We start from the raw sequence: 14,454 nt of genomic DNA, 5'->3' as shown, positions 1-14,454 counted from the left end.
TCAACATAACTAAATATCCTCTCCTCTCTTTTGCTTTCCACAACTCTGCTGAGCGTTACCTGAGATATAAAATACTTACTCTTGCTCAGCCCTCTGCTGGGCACTAAAGGGATACATGTTTATTCATTTACTATGTTATTCAAACTAGAATTTATTGAGCACCAACTAGACGTCAGGAAGTGTATGGGCAGGTATAGGAATGAATATAGAGATTTACAATCAGGAGAAAAAATTTTGAGTCCCCACTCAACCACATAATATTATTGTGGGCAAGATAGGGTATAAATCCATAGTTTTCCTATTTCTAAATATTGATAGTAAGAGTGCAATAATTTGCATGTAACTCAAAATCTGTTGTAAAATATAGTATCCTGTGCAAACATTATTCCTTTACCCTCTCCCCTTCTCCTCCCCTCCCTTCCCCTTGATTGGGACTGTTGGGACCAAGCTACCTTTTACTATTTCCTTCCTTTATATTCATGTATAGTACATCTTATGAGATATTTTACTCTAAAACCTCTTGTGTCTGTTTTCTATACACCTCCCTGGTGGCATAGTGGTTAAGAGCTATGGCTTCTAACCAAAAGGTCGGCAGCTTAAATCTACCAGCCGTTCCTTGGAGACTCTGTGAGGCAGCTCTACTTTGTCCTATAGGGTCGCTATAAGCCGGAATTGACTCGACCGCAACGAGTTTGGTAATAAGATATTTCTGTACAATTAATATGTTTTAGTTTAAGATAAATTTAAGCTAAAGTGAAAAATGAATTCCTTCTAGATTTCAGGCAGAATTTTCCATATGAGAAGTAGGTCAAGAAACATTGAACACAGAATAAATTTATCTCTGAAAAAACAGCCTTTCAGCTCTGGATTGTTTAAGGATGGCCCAGAATTCACGCATCTCCAGTTATGGTATTCTTCTGAATTATCTTTTGGGCGCTAAGAATTTCCAAGGAATTGCTTTTATTTTTGTCCCTACCTTCTGTACTCCACCATCAGGTGAGAAGGCAGCGTGTAGCAGTCATTTCATACATAATCATATAAATTATTCACCAACCTAAGTCAGAGTGCATCTTAACTGTTCTGTTCACAGTTAACTGGAGCTGTGGGACCTGCTTTTGTAAACTGACTCCTATATATATAATATATTAGCAATCATTAACAAAAAAGTAAACGAGACGGCTAGAAGAAGATGGGTCTGCAGGAATACCTACAAATGTGTAGCATTCCTGTTCTCAGTTTCCAGGCCCTGCAAGCTATTTGAAGCAGCCTCCTCAGGTTAAAAAAAAAAAAAAAAAAAGATTAGGAGAGAGGGAGGGAGAGAGATGGAGGGAGAGAAAGAGATGTTGCTGTCCACCATCATCAGTTGTAGGAGTTGAGCCTAATCTTTGGTCCCTCACCCTGTGGAGTTACAAGGTTCTAATCCCCCTAAGGAAACACTGGGTGGTGCTAACTGTTAAAGAGCTCAGCTGCTAGCCAAAAGGTTAGTGATTCAAGTCTACCCAAAGGTGCCTTGGAAGAAAGACTTGGTGATCTACTTTCAAAAAAAATCAGCCATTGAAAACCCTCAGGGGCACAGTTCTATATATTTAAAGTGTTGATTATTTTTGTAGACTAGGAGTAAAAAGGTTCTGGTATTTGTTTAAACTTTTTTTATCTCTCTTCATTTTCCTCAGAGCTTCTAAGCTTGTTCTCTCTCTCTCTCTCTCCCTGTCTCTCTCTCTCTTTCTCTCTCTCTCTCTGTCTCTGTGTGTGTGCGCATGTGTATTTTCCTAAAGAGTAGGAAAAAAAAGGCAGAAAACCAATCATATCCTGCTAATCCTGACAAGTACCTGCCTATTCTTTCTTTCACCAAGGTAAAATAAATACTGGAAATATTGAGCACTCCAGTAGCCATTCTGGAAGAATTGGCCATGGTTCATGTTTGACTGCACAGACCTGCAATGAGCCAATGAGTCTTCTTGGTGATTATGAGAAACAGACCTGATAGTGTTTACAGTCAAAGCAAAAAAAAAAAAAAAAGAGTTTTTTTTTTTTTAATTGGAGTGGGAAATGGGGAATTCTAAGATGTCCCCACATTTGTCACCCCTGTTACTGTGGCAGCCTTTTGTCATGATGACAGTTCCCTGTTCATTTGTAATTAAACCCTGCATATGTTTTAATGATTCTAATGAGAGCCGTGGGGTGTGCAGAAGAGTAACAAGCTTCAAATTAAAGGAGAATCTATAGACAATTTTATCAATTCTCATTATTAATAAACTTGAACAGTTTTTGCTGACCACTGTACATTGACTTCCCACGGACTGCTTCTATAGTAAATACATAAATGCCATCTTAGTTTCCTAGGGCTGCCATAAGAAAATACCACAAGTGGGTATCTTTAAAGAACAGAAATTAATTTTCCCTCAGTTCAGGAGACTAGAAGTCTGAAATCATGGTGTTGGTTTTAGGGGAAGGTCCTTCTTTGTCTCCTTCAACTGCCAGAAACCCTTGGCGTTCCTGGGTTCATAAATACCTCTGTCATGTGTTTTTGTGTCTGTTCTGTTCTTTTTATAAGACACTACACAGAAGTGATTAGTTTTAGGACCCACCCTATGCTGGTATAAGGAGCCCTGGTAGCACACTGGTTAAGTGCTCAGCGGTTCGAACCCACCAGCTCCTCCACCAGAGAAAGATGTGGCAGTCTGCTCCCATAAAGATTAAAACCAAAAAACCAAACCCATTGCCGTGGAGTTGATTCCAAGTCATAGCAACCCTATAGGATAGAGGAGAACTGCCCCATAGGGTTTCCAAGGTGTGCCTGGTGGATTCGAACTGCTGACTTTTTGGTTAGCAGCTGTAGCTCTTAATCACTACACCACCGGGGTTTCCTCCATAAAGACTACAGCTTTGGAAACCCTGTGGGGCAGTTCTACTCTGTCGCATAGGGTCGCTAAGAGTAGGAATCCACAGCAGTGGGCTTAGTGTTTTTTTTTTTTTTTTGTACTTCGGTATGAGATCATTAACATAACAGAGGAAATACCCTATTTCCAAAAAAAAAAAAAACAGGGTTATATTTACAGGTACTTTGACATAACTTTTGGGGGCACACAATCCAATCCACAGCAGATGTTCAAAAAAAAACAATTGTAGAATCATGCGTGGATGTGTGCTGTGTGATGGCACTGGATTCTTAGGATGTTTTCCTGAGCCCTGAACTTCACCCAAACTGAGCGCCTCAGAGTTGGTATAGTGTAAGTGGCTTGATTGTTACTGTGAACTTTAGATCACTCTTAATCTGAAGAACACCGTACTATAGGAGAAAAATAGAGAAGGAACCCAAAACAAATAATTAAAGCAGCAAGCAGACTTGTCAAAGAATCCAGTCAGTAAATATTTAAACATAATTTACTTTCACGAACCCAGTAACTTTCTCTTCTGAGTTTCTTACATGATCATGTATGGGTGTGATCAATGACGTTGTTTACTTCTTTAGTTTTGGATGACATTCATTTTTGTGTTGAAATCCAGTGTTTACTTCCTGAGAATTCCACCCTGTACACCAATCCAGAAATGACAAAAAAGAAAAGAACAAGGGTTTTATGCATTATAATGAAATCTATTCATACCGCTCTACAAAAGGTTCCAAATTGAAATGGCTGAAATTATCTACTTCTCTTTTTGTTGCATTTTAGGAATATCTATGAAATTTGAAATGATACAGTAAAGTGGAAAGGAAGTTTGAACAGAAATTATATATTGAAAACGTGACAAAAGAGGTAGACCAAATCATCTTAGGCAATTGAGAAGGGAATATGCTTCATAATTTTGCATTTTTTTTAGACAAAACCTTGTAATTTATCTGGAAGCCCACCTCATGTTTCATTCTCTAGTCGTATTTCTAGTCCTGTTACAATTGGAATGGTTCTTTTTCTCACTGAAAATGGAACATTAGGACTGTGCATTCATTTATTTGTATAGTGTGAGAGGCATAGAGATACGATGGAAAGAGTAAAGATTTTAGAGTCAAATTTACACTTACCACGGTGTAACCTTGAAGAAATAACTAGTGTTTTTTGCCTCAGTTTTCTCATCTGTAAGATGGGGTTTGAGGATCATACCTACCATGTAGACAGCTACAAATATAAAACAGATATGGCATTCTTATAATAAATAAGTATAGTGGCACACCTTCCATCAAAGACTGAGTGCTCCAGTGTGAAAACTGATAACATTTTCCCAGGTAGACATCTATAGTACTTTAAATTGTATATCATTTTCACAATAGTGATACTAAATAATTTAACATTATTTTTATTTATAATTGAATTGCTACATTAACATTTTGAAATGATTGTGATTCGTTCCTAGAATTTCCATTTGACTCTTTTATGGTTCCCGTTATTGTGCTGAAATCTCCCATCTGTTCATGCAAGTTGTCTACCTTTTTCTCTAAAATCTAGAGGAATCTATCCTTTAACTTATCAGAGTTATTTTGAAGTCCTTGTCTGATAGTTCTAACATCTAGGTTATCTCTGAGTATGATTATGCTGATGACTTTATCTCTTGAAAATGGGTGGGTTTTGCTTGCTCTTTTTGTGTGTTGCATGTGTGGTTTTCATTGAATGTTAGACATTGTGTGTATAAGAACAATAGAGGCCGAAGTAAATATGTTTAATCCTAGAAATGGGCACAGCTATTCTTTTGTTGCACTCTTAATATGGCGGTTTGAGTCAATGGAGTCAGTAGTGAGCTGGTTTTGTTGTTGCTATAGCAAACTTCAGAGCACCGCAGACTTCAAATTTTTCCAGGGGTGGTCTGGTGCCACACTGTGCTTAATGTGGTACCTGGGATGCTAAAGGCATTTTCTCCATATTACTGTTCTGACCTCAGATTTCAGAAGGCCTTACACAGCTACCCCACTAATGGGGGTGTCTCTTTCCACAGTCTTGCCCTGTGCCTTGCAGGAGAATGCTGTTGCTTGCTACTTAGGCTGATGACAGGGGCAGACAGTTTGTTTTCCTAGCCCAGCCTTATTCTGAGGCAGACCTTGTGTGCATGGGTCTTGGGATAGGGCTTTTCTCAGCTTTCCTGTTCTTCCCATAATTTGAAGCCATCAACTTTGCATTACGCTCTTAGAGTGGAGTGGGATAGGTAGGTGTTTCGGGAAGGAGAAAATTTCCTGTTCCTCTCCCAGTGGTAGCAGACATCTCCTTTGTATTAGTGCAGGATCCTGGGTCCAAAAGAATTTCTTGCCCCTCTTCCAGGGGTAGATATTTTTTTGCTACTTCCCTTTACTGAGAAACAGATCTTTGCCTGGATCCTGGGATAATAGTTTCCAACTTTTTGTCCTGTGGCTTAAGGCTTTTGCTTCCTATGAGAGAAGAGCCTGCGGAAATGGGGTCGGATTCCATACTTGTGCATAACTGAGTAGGGCTTCCTCCCATCCCCTGGCCTGCCCCTAATCTCTCTTGTGTGTACCCAATAGAGACCTATGGAAAGGAACTCCAGAGTGAGTGCAGACTTCAGTTTGCAGCTGTAAGTCTTCTAAACTGTCTGCTATCCTACACTTGACCTTTAAGCACTTGTTACAGTTTTAGCTGATTTCTTCTCACTGGCTTTTGTGGTAGCTCCTGCTTCCTCAGGTGCTCTGCCAAAGGTGAAACAGTTCATGCATCCATTCTCTCCTCGGAGAGGATTGCCACTTTCAGTAATTCACTCACCTTGTGGCCTTGTGACCACAGCTCTCTTACTGGTTCAAAAATACGCTTTTTATACATTAGCCAGCATTTTCTCTTGGCTGGGGACAACATTCTTACGTAGCAGTCTGCATCCCAAAGAGAGATGGAACTTGATTATTATTTAAAACCTCAAAGTGTTTTCCCCTCTTGGGAATGTCAGCATTCAATGATTATAGGGAAACACTGAGTATACTTAGTTATTTCTATTTCAGAAAGCCTGGTTTGGAAAAGCGGTACCTCAGCAATTGAATGTAATAAACATTGTAATAAACATGCATTACACCCCTTTTATTTGTGAGTCACCTTACTGGGCAATGTGGGGATGAAATGTCCTTTGTCATTCAAAACTTTTTAATTCTGAGAAGGAGACGTGTGAAAGCGCAGATATTTATATATGTTTTATTTCTGTATCTCCATTCTTCCTCCCATCAGAGACAATTAATGCTTAATGATTTACTAAATAATTAGAAACTAATTGTGAACTGCTTGGTAATTCAATTCAAGGCACCAAAGGACGGTTTCAAATCATTTTGTGTATTCGGAATACATTTGTGAAACTTTATTTGTGATATCGAGACTAAGATTGGCACATTTTCCAAAGTTGCATTCAAAGGTGTAGAACCTTGTCTCCTGGCCTGTGAGAAGCTGTAGGAGGGGCAAAAGCTGGAGGAAAGAAGTGTGGTATTGGCACATAGCTCCTCATGAAGAATAGAGTCACCAGGCAGCTCTGACTGAATCTCACCTTTATAATTAAAACATGGAGGAAGGGCCCTGTCTTAGTTTCATAGGCTGTGTTAACAGAAATACAACAAGTGGGGTGCTTTAAGAACAGAAATTTGTTTTCTCACAGTTCAGGGGGCTAGAAGTCCAAATTCAGGGCACTGACTTTCTCTTTCTGGTGGCTTTGGGAGAAGATCTTTGTCTCAGCTTCTATAGCTCTGGAGTTCCCAAATTCCTTGCTGATTTTTACATGGCATCTATCTAGCCTCATCCCCCACCCCATCCCCATTTTTGTTTCCTTGTCTGTCCCTGCTGCTCTTTTTATAACTCAGAAATGATTAGGTTTAGGACACACCCTATAATGATATGGCTTCATCAACATAACAAAGGAAACCATATCCCCAATTGGGATTGCGTTCACGAGTAATAAGAATGTATGGGGGGGGGGCACAATTCAACCTATAACAGGTCCCAAAACTTTGCATCTCATTGAAATAAGTTAGAGTACTCACACATTTGAGAATGATGTGGGGTGTTTTATTAAAAGAAACAAAAACAAAATATCTCGAACAACAGAGAAGAGAGAATATGGATACCCTGTAGGCTGGGAACGTAACTCAAAATAACCTTAGGAAAGCTGAAATATTTTCGTAGTTTAATAATTTACTGCAAAATTGGGGAAAAAAGTACATTATGTCTCCTTCATGTTTTTTTCCCCCTATCCAAAGTCACATATTAAAAGTCACATAGTCCATTTTCCATCATATACCTCCAGGGATTTTCACAACAAAACTTGAACATCTCAAGGCAGGTGGTTTGAAACATCCCTCCCAAAGCTCAATAGGGAGCTGAGGGGACATGAATGGCCCATGGGCAAAGAAATGTCTACCCATGCGAAGGTCCATGCCAAAGATAAGCACAAAGGACCAAAAAATTTAATTAGGAGATAATAAAATTAGGCATTCGTTTATTTGTTTATTGTGCTTTGGGTGAAGGTTTACAGAGTATCTTAGTTGTACAGTGCTGCTATAACAGAAATACTGTAAGCGAATGGCATTTACAAGCAGAAATGTATTCTCTCGCAGTTTAGGAGACTAGAAGTCCGAATTCATGGTGCCAGCTCTAGGGGAAGGCTTTCTCTCTGTTGGCTCTGGTGGAAGGTCCATGTCTCCTTGCAACATCTGTGGGCCTGGCATCCCTTGGAGATCTCCATGTGTCTTGGCATCAATCTTTCCCTGGATCTAGGAGGTTCTCAGCACAGGGAGTCCAAATGACACACTCTGCTCCCAGCTCTTGGTGGTACGAGTTTCTTTTTTCTCTGCTGTCTTCTCTCTCCTTTCATCTCTTGTAAGACAAAAGGTGATGCAGGCCACACCCCAGGGAAACTCTCCGGGCTGTGACCTGAATAAACATGTTGCACCCCACCCTAATCCTCTTTAACATAACCTAATCTTTACAACACATACGACAATTACATCAGATCACAAACTGGGGGACAATCACACACTACTGGGAATCATGGCCAAGCCAAGTTGACACATATTTTGGGGGACACAGTTCAATCCATGGCACAGAGAAAATTAGTTTCCCATTCAATAGTTTATGCTCAAATTCTTCCATGAAATAGGTTGCAATCCCTACAATCCCTGAGTTCCCCATTTCCATTTGTGCAGTTTTCCTGCACCTGCCTGCCTTCTCATCTTTGATTTTGGGCATATATTGTCCTTTTGGTCTCATGTAGATGATTGGTCTAAGGAACACTTTCCTCACTTGTGTTATTGTTTATTTATAGGCCTGTATATTATTTGGCTGAAAGGTGATCTTTCGGAATGGCTTCAGTTGCAAGATAGAAGGTTGTCTAAGAGCTAGAGTCTCAGGGTTTCCTCCAGTCTCTCTCAGACCAGTAAATCTGGTCTTTTTTATGAATTTTAATTTTGTTCTACATATTTTTGTTTCCCCACTGTAACCAAGACCTTCCATTGTGATGCTGGTCATCGTGGTCCGTAATAGCTGGACACCATCTATTTCTTCTGGTCTCAGGCTGGTGGAGGCTGTGGTTCCTGCAGTCCATTAGTCCTTTGGACTAATTGTTCCCTTGAGTTATTAGTTTCCTTTACTCTCCTTTGCTCCAGATGGAAAGAGACCAATCGTTGTATCTTAGTTGGTCACTCATAAGCTTTTAAGACCCCAGATGCTACTCAACAAGGTAGGATGTAGAACATTTTCTTCATGAATTATGTTATGCCAGTTGACCTAGATGTCCTTAGCCTTCAAGCCCAGTGACTCAGTTCTGCAAGGTGTTTGGATATGTCTAGGCTGTTTCCATGACTGTGCTCCCTGTGTGCTCTATTATATACGTGAGTATACATACAGCACATACAAATATGTATGTAGAAATATCAACATCCAAACCTATATATGCACTTGGGTGTACTCTCATACACCCTCCCACATCTATTCAGCATACATATCTACCTGTGTATCTACTTATAAATTATTGTTTGTTATTAATGTTTTTGCAGGGTTGTGTATGTTATAGTATTTACCACTGTTGCCTTTTATTCTTGTGTACCTCTTTTTACCTCTTAGTATCTTCCCTTGTCTTGGTCATGTTGTGCCGACTTCCCCCATATTGTGTACTGCCTTTCCCTTCACCAAAGTTAACATGTGTCTACTCTCTAGTTGGCGTAGTGGTTAAGAGCTACAGCTGCTAATCAAAAGGTCAGCAGTTCAAATCCACCAGGCGCTCCTTGAAAGCTCTATGAGGCAGTTTTACTCTGTCCTATAGGGCCTCTATGAGTCGGAATCGACTCAATGGCATGGGTTTGGTTTTTTGGGTTACTCTCTAGTTAGTGGTTTTCCTTTTTCCCCCTCCCATTCCTGGTAATGATCAAAAAATGTTCCTTTCTGTGTTTAAATCTTTTCTTGACTATTTATAATAGTGGTCTGATACAATATTTGTTCTTTTGTAATTGACCTATGTCACTCAACATAATGTCCTCCAAATTCATCCATGTTTTGAGATGTTTCACAGATTCACCATTATTCCTTATCATTGCATAGTATTCTGTTGTGTGTATGTACCGCAGTGTGTTTATTCATTCATCTGTTGATGGGTACTTAGATTGTTTCTATCTTTTTGTTATTGTGAATAATGCTGCAATGAACATAGGTGTGTATATGTCTATTTGTGTGACAGCTCTTAATTTCTCTAGGATGTATACCTAGGAGTGGGATTGTTGGATCACATGGTATTTCTATTTCTAGCTTTCTAAGGAAGCGCCATACCGTTTTTCCAAGTGTTTGTAACATTTTACATTCTGACCAGAAGTGTATGAGTTCCATTATCCCCACAACCTTGCCAGCATCTGTTGTTTTCTGTTTTTTTTTTTTTTTCATCAGTGTCATTATTGCTGGGGTGAGATGGTATCTCATTGTAGTTTTGATTCGCGTTTCTCTAATGGATAATGATCGCAAGCATCTCTTCATGTGTTTATCAGCTGTCATTTATTTTCCTATTGACTTTATATTAAGGGAACTTATTTCCATTCATATTAGTTAAGGAGGAACCTTTAAAATTCTATGCATTGACTCCAACTTCCTTCTGAATCCTTTTCATCTCCTCATAACGATGCACACGAGGTTGTTAGATGTTTGTACTGATTAAAGTGATGGTCTGTAACCTAAAATTAACCAAAAAACCAAAATAAAGTTAAATTTTCATGCATACATTTATATGTCTAGGGAAACCATAGTACTGCTGAAATATAAAATTTTAAATACTCACCTTATTATGTTAAAGTTTAAAGTAAAAACAGATGATTGGTATTCTTTTTCAACAATAGAAACATTAAACAAAATAATAAGATATGGTCATTTTTGACATTTTATTTGCCCCTTGGCATTTTGAACCTTAACTTTGTTGTCTAGCAAAGTTAAAGGGAGACGGTCTTTAAATACACCTATCTAGATAATGCCAGTTCATGCCAGTTCATTAAAAAATAGATACCAAAAAAAAAAAGTTGGTATCTAGTCAATTTCAACTTACGATGACCTCAGGTGTTCAAGAGTAGGACTGCTCCGTAGTGTTTTCCTGGCTGTAGTCTTTATGAGAGCACATTGGCGGGTCTTTCTTCCATGGCACCCCTGAGTGAGTTTGAACCACGAGCCTTTTAGTTGTCGAGAACAAACCATTGGCACCACCCAGGATCTGTTCATTGTGTGACAATTGCAAATTTAATGACATTAGTCACATGTTCATTATCTTGATGATGCTAAATCAGAATGGTTTCTGTAATTAATGCCTCCTTTTTTTTTTTTTTAATAAAATAAGCATGTTAAGAGGAAATCATACTCCTGGTTGTGGTATACCAGTTTCCTTTCCCATTTAGGAATGGCTATTCTCACATGTTTTATTTCCATTTTTATTTATACACTTTTTCAAGTTTTATATTCATTTTACTCTTTACCACAGTTTCCGTCACAAACTCAAGCAGTATTATTTAAATTTAAGTGGGAAACTCAATAAGGTTTAAAAGTTTTTCATTGTTAGTGTTTTTTTTTTTTTTTTTTTTCCTCATTAAGTCTACGTCTAATGAAACTGTACAAAGTTCTGGTTGGATTCCTTGGTCACTCCTGTGTTTTTGAATTGTTATAATTGGCAAGAATTGAAAGTTCTTATTATCATTGTTAGTAACCCAGAGACAATTCCAATTTACATTTAATAAGCCCTAACTGAACAAACCAAAACAGCCTTGTGCATTTATGGCAGATAAATACCAATTACGGGGTAGAAATGTCATCAGTTCTTTTCTGTGTGGTTTTGTTAAGAGATATTTTTCCTTGAGTGTACAGATAGAGAGCATCGCAACCTTACAAAAGGGAAGACAGCGTCTTCCCATCTGAATGTGAGATGGAAAAAATATATGAAATAGAACTGACTCCACTGTTAAGCAGCAAACTCAATTTATTACTTGAGTGTTACATCAATTCAGCACTTGGTTCAAGTAACGTACACCAAATTTGATTTTCCTTTAGCCAAGAGTAGAATGTATTCTAAAGAACAAATTTATTCCAAGAATTAAAAGGTTTCTCAAGGAAGGCAAGGATATACTGCAGCTGTGCCTCAGGAAAATGCTGGAACTAGGCAATGAAAAGCTTCCAGGATTTTCTGTCACGTCTCTTCTGTCTGCACACCTCTTTCATTGTTCCTGCTATTCCTCACATGGCGGAACATGACTGTCACTTCCCCCTTACACTTAAATCCCACAGTCAAGACATTCAGGGAGAACCTGACTCTACTCTTAAGGCCCAAGTCCAAATTACTGGAATATCTTTAAATACATAAAACATACATATGCATGTGTATACACACATACACACAAAACAAATCCATTGCTATTGAGTCAATCCGACTCATGGTGACCTCATGTGTTACAGAGTAGAACTGCTCCATATGGTTTTCTTGGTTGTAATCTTTATGGAAACAGATTGCCAGGCCTTTCTTCCATGATGCCACTGGGTGAGTACAAACTGCCAACCTTTAGGCTAGTAGCCAAGAGCAAACCATTTGTGCCACTCAGGGACCTCCATACAGACACACATCCATGTATAAAACCAGTTGTCCTTGAGTCGATTCCGACTCATGGTGACTCCATGTGTGTCAGAGTAGAACTAGAACTGTACTCCATAGGGTTTTTAATGGCTGATTTTTTTTTCAAAGTAGATCACCAGGCCTTTCTTGCAAGGAGCCTCTGGTTGGCATTGAACTTCCAACCTTTAAGTTGGCAGCTGAGCTCATTAATCATTTGTACCACCCAGACTCCACATTCATGTATTGATAGATAAATATAGACATAGATATGTCTATGGATTAAATTTGTATCTAAAATATTCAATCTATGCCACAATGCAGCCTTGTAGACCTTCTCATCAATTACTGATGGGAATGTGATTTTATACAGATTTTTTTTGAGAAATAACTTAAAAATACATACCAACAGTTATAGAAATGATTATTTGCTGGGATCTATATTAACCTCATTTTTGAGAATCTTTGCGAAGGTAATAACCCCAAATTTGGTGAGAGAATTTCCATGGATATATATTAATTGTAGCATTATTTTAATAGTAAAACCTGTGAAACCATTTTTCAAGGCTTCCAAAAAAGTTAGAATAGTAAAGCACGTAAGGTAATATATCTAGATATTTAAATTGTGTTTTAAGGATATTGGAAAAACCTTGTTATAATGTTAAGTGTAAAAAGCAGGATATCCAATTATTTGTGCAATGTAGTTACAATGATGCAAAGAAAAGTGCAAAGGAAACATGCCAAAACTTCAACCATACAGCTTTTACTGTTTATTTTTTCTCTAGCTTCTAAAATTTAGATCATGAACATAAATTTAATTTATAAATTAGTTGACCTTGGCATTGTAGTAAGCATCAGGTTCAATAGTGCCTTTCTCGCTCTCTATATTCAACTTTATCCTAAAACATTATATTCTTTCTAATCTTTTTTTTTTCCACTGACTTCTTGGCTAAGTAACTCAATGAAAGACCTCCATTCAGATTATAGTTTTGATCTCTGAACACATTTCTTTATCTTGAATTTTATTTTCTAACCTGTGATTACTTGTCCAAATTTAGTGTTTCAGTTAATATACACATTTTTCTCTTTTCATATTACTTTAGCAATCAGTACTCTTCCTTCATCTACTATTAGTTCTTTCTACTGATATCTGCTACAAGTTTGTTATTTTTGGACACTTTAATACTGTGCTCTGAAAGTCCTGGCTTCTAAGCTCTGAATTCACTATCTCTATCCAGAGAGGAGTGATTCGTTTCTTCTATGGTATGGTGCCTTTTTATATGATGCGAGAATGATCAATTCCACATTTAAATGATTCTTTCATTGACATGGGCTGCTTTAACAAAAGAAAAGTGTGCGTTAAAGATATATGGCAGGTAAAGGCATAAAACGTCTGAAACAGTCAGTTAACAGACGAGCCTTGCTGAGTCCCAGTTACTGTCCTACATTATGTCAACACTCAGCATTAGGAGATACCACCAAACAAGTTGAGCTCTTCCCAAAAAGAACGTGGCAGCACAATGGGTTGCAAGCAAACTGGATCTGTGTATACTTAGGCTTAAGTGACTAAAATCAGTGCCTAATCCTCAATGGTTGAAGAGTGATATCTAAGGGAATATGAAGAGAGCCCACTATTTTCTAGGCTGGTTGAGGAGTCCTGGCTTTCTACCGTACAGCTGAAGCCTTGGTAACTATACTTCTTTTCAAACCCAGCTACTACTTATGTTGTCAGTTAGTTGCTGTCAAGTTGGTTCTGATTCATGGTGACTCCATGCGTAACAGAGCTGAATGTTATCTGGTTCTACGCCATCTTCATGATCTTTGGCATATACGTCCATTGTTGTGGCTATTGTGGCAATTCATCTCACTGAGGATTTCCCTCACTTACACTGACCTTCTTTACCAAACATGATGTTCTTTTCTAGTGATTGATTTTTCCAGATAATGTATCCAAAGTCAGCAAGCTATATAAGTAGAGCATACTACTTATATAGCTATTAAAAAAATAAGTTATAGGAACAAAAGAGCAGAATATCTCTTAAATATCAGTAGCGGTAACACTTGCCATCAAGTCAACTCATGGCGACTCCATGTGTGTCAAAGTAGAACCGTGCTCCATAGGGTTTTCAATGGCTGATTTTTTGGATGTAGATCACCCGGCCTTTCTTCAGAGGTGCCCTGGGTGGACTTGAACTGGCAATTTTTCAGTTAGCAGCCATGTGTGTTAACTGTTTGCACTACCCAGGGACTGACCACAAAAAAAAAAAAAAAAAAAAAACCAGTTGCCATCGAGTGAATTTTAACTCATAGTGACCCTGTAGGACAGAGTGGAAGTGCCTCATAGGGTTTCCAAGGAGCAGCTAGTGGATTCGAACTGCCAGCCTTTTGGTTGGCAGCTGAGCTCTTAATCACTGCACCACCAGGGTT

Source organism: Loxodonta africana, chromosome X (assembly GCF_030014295.1).
Source record: "Loxodonta africana isolate mLoxAfr1 chromosome X, mLoxAfr1.hap2, whole genome shotgun sequence".
NCBI classification, from domain to species: domain Eukaryota; kingdom Metazoa; phylum Chordata; class Mammalia; order Proboscidea; family Elephantidae; genus Loxodonta; species Loxodonta africana.
Note: the sequence above shows the minus strand (reverse complement) of the source record.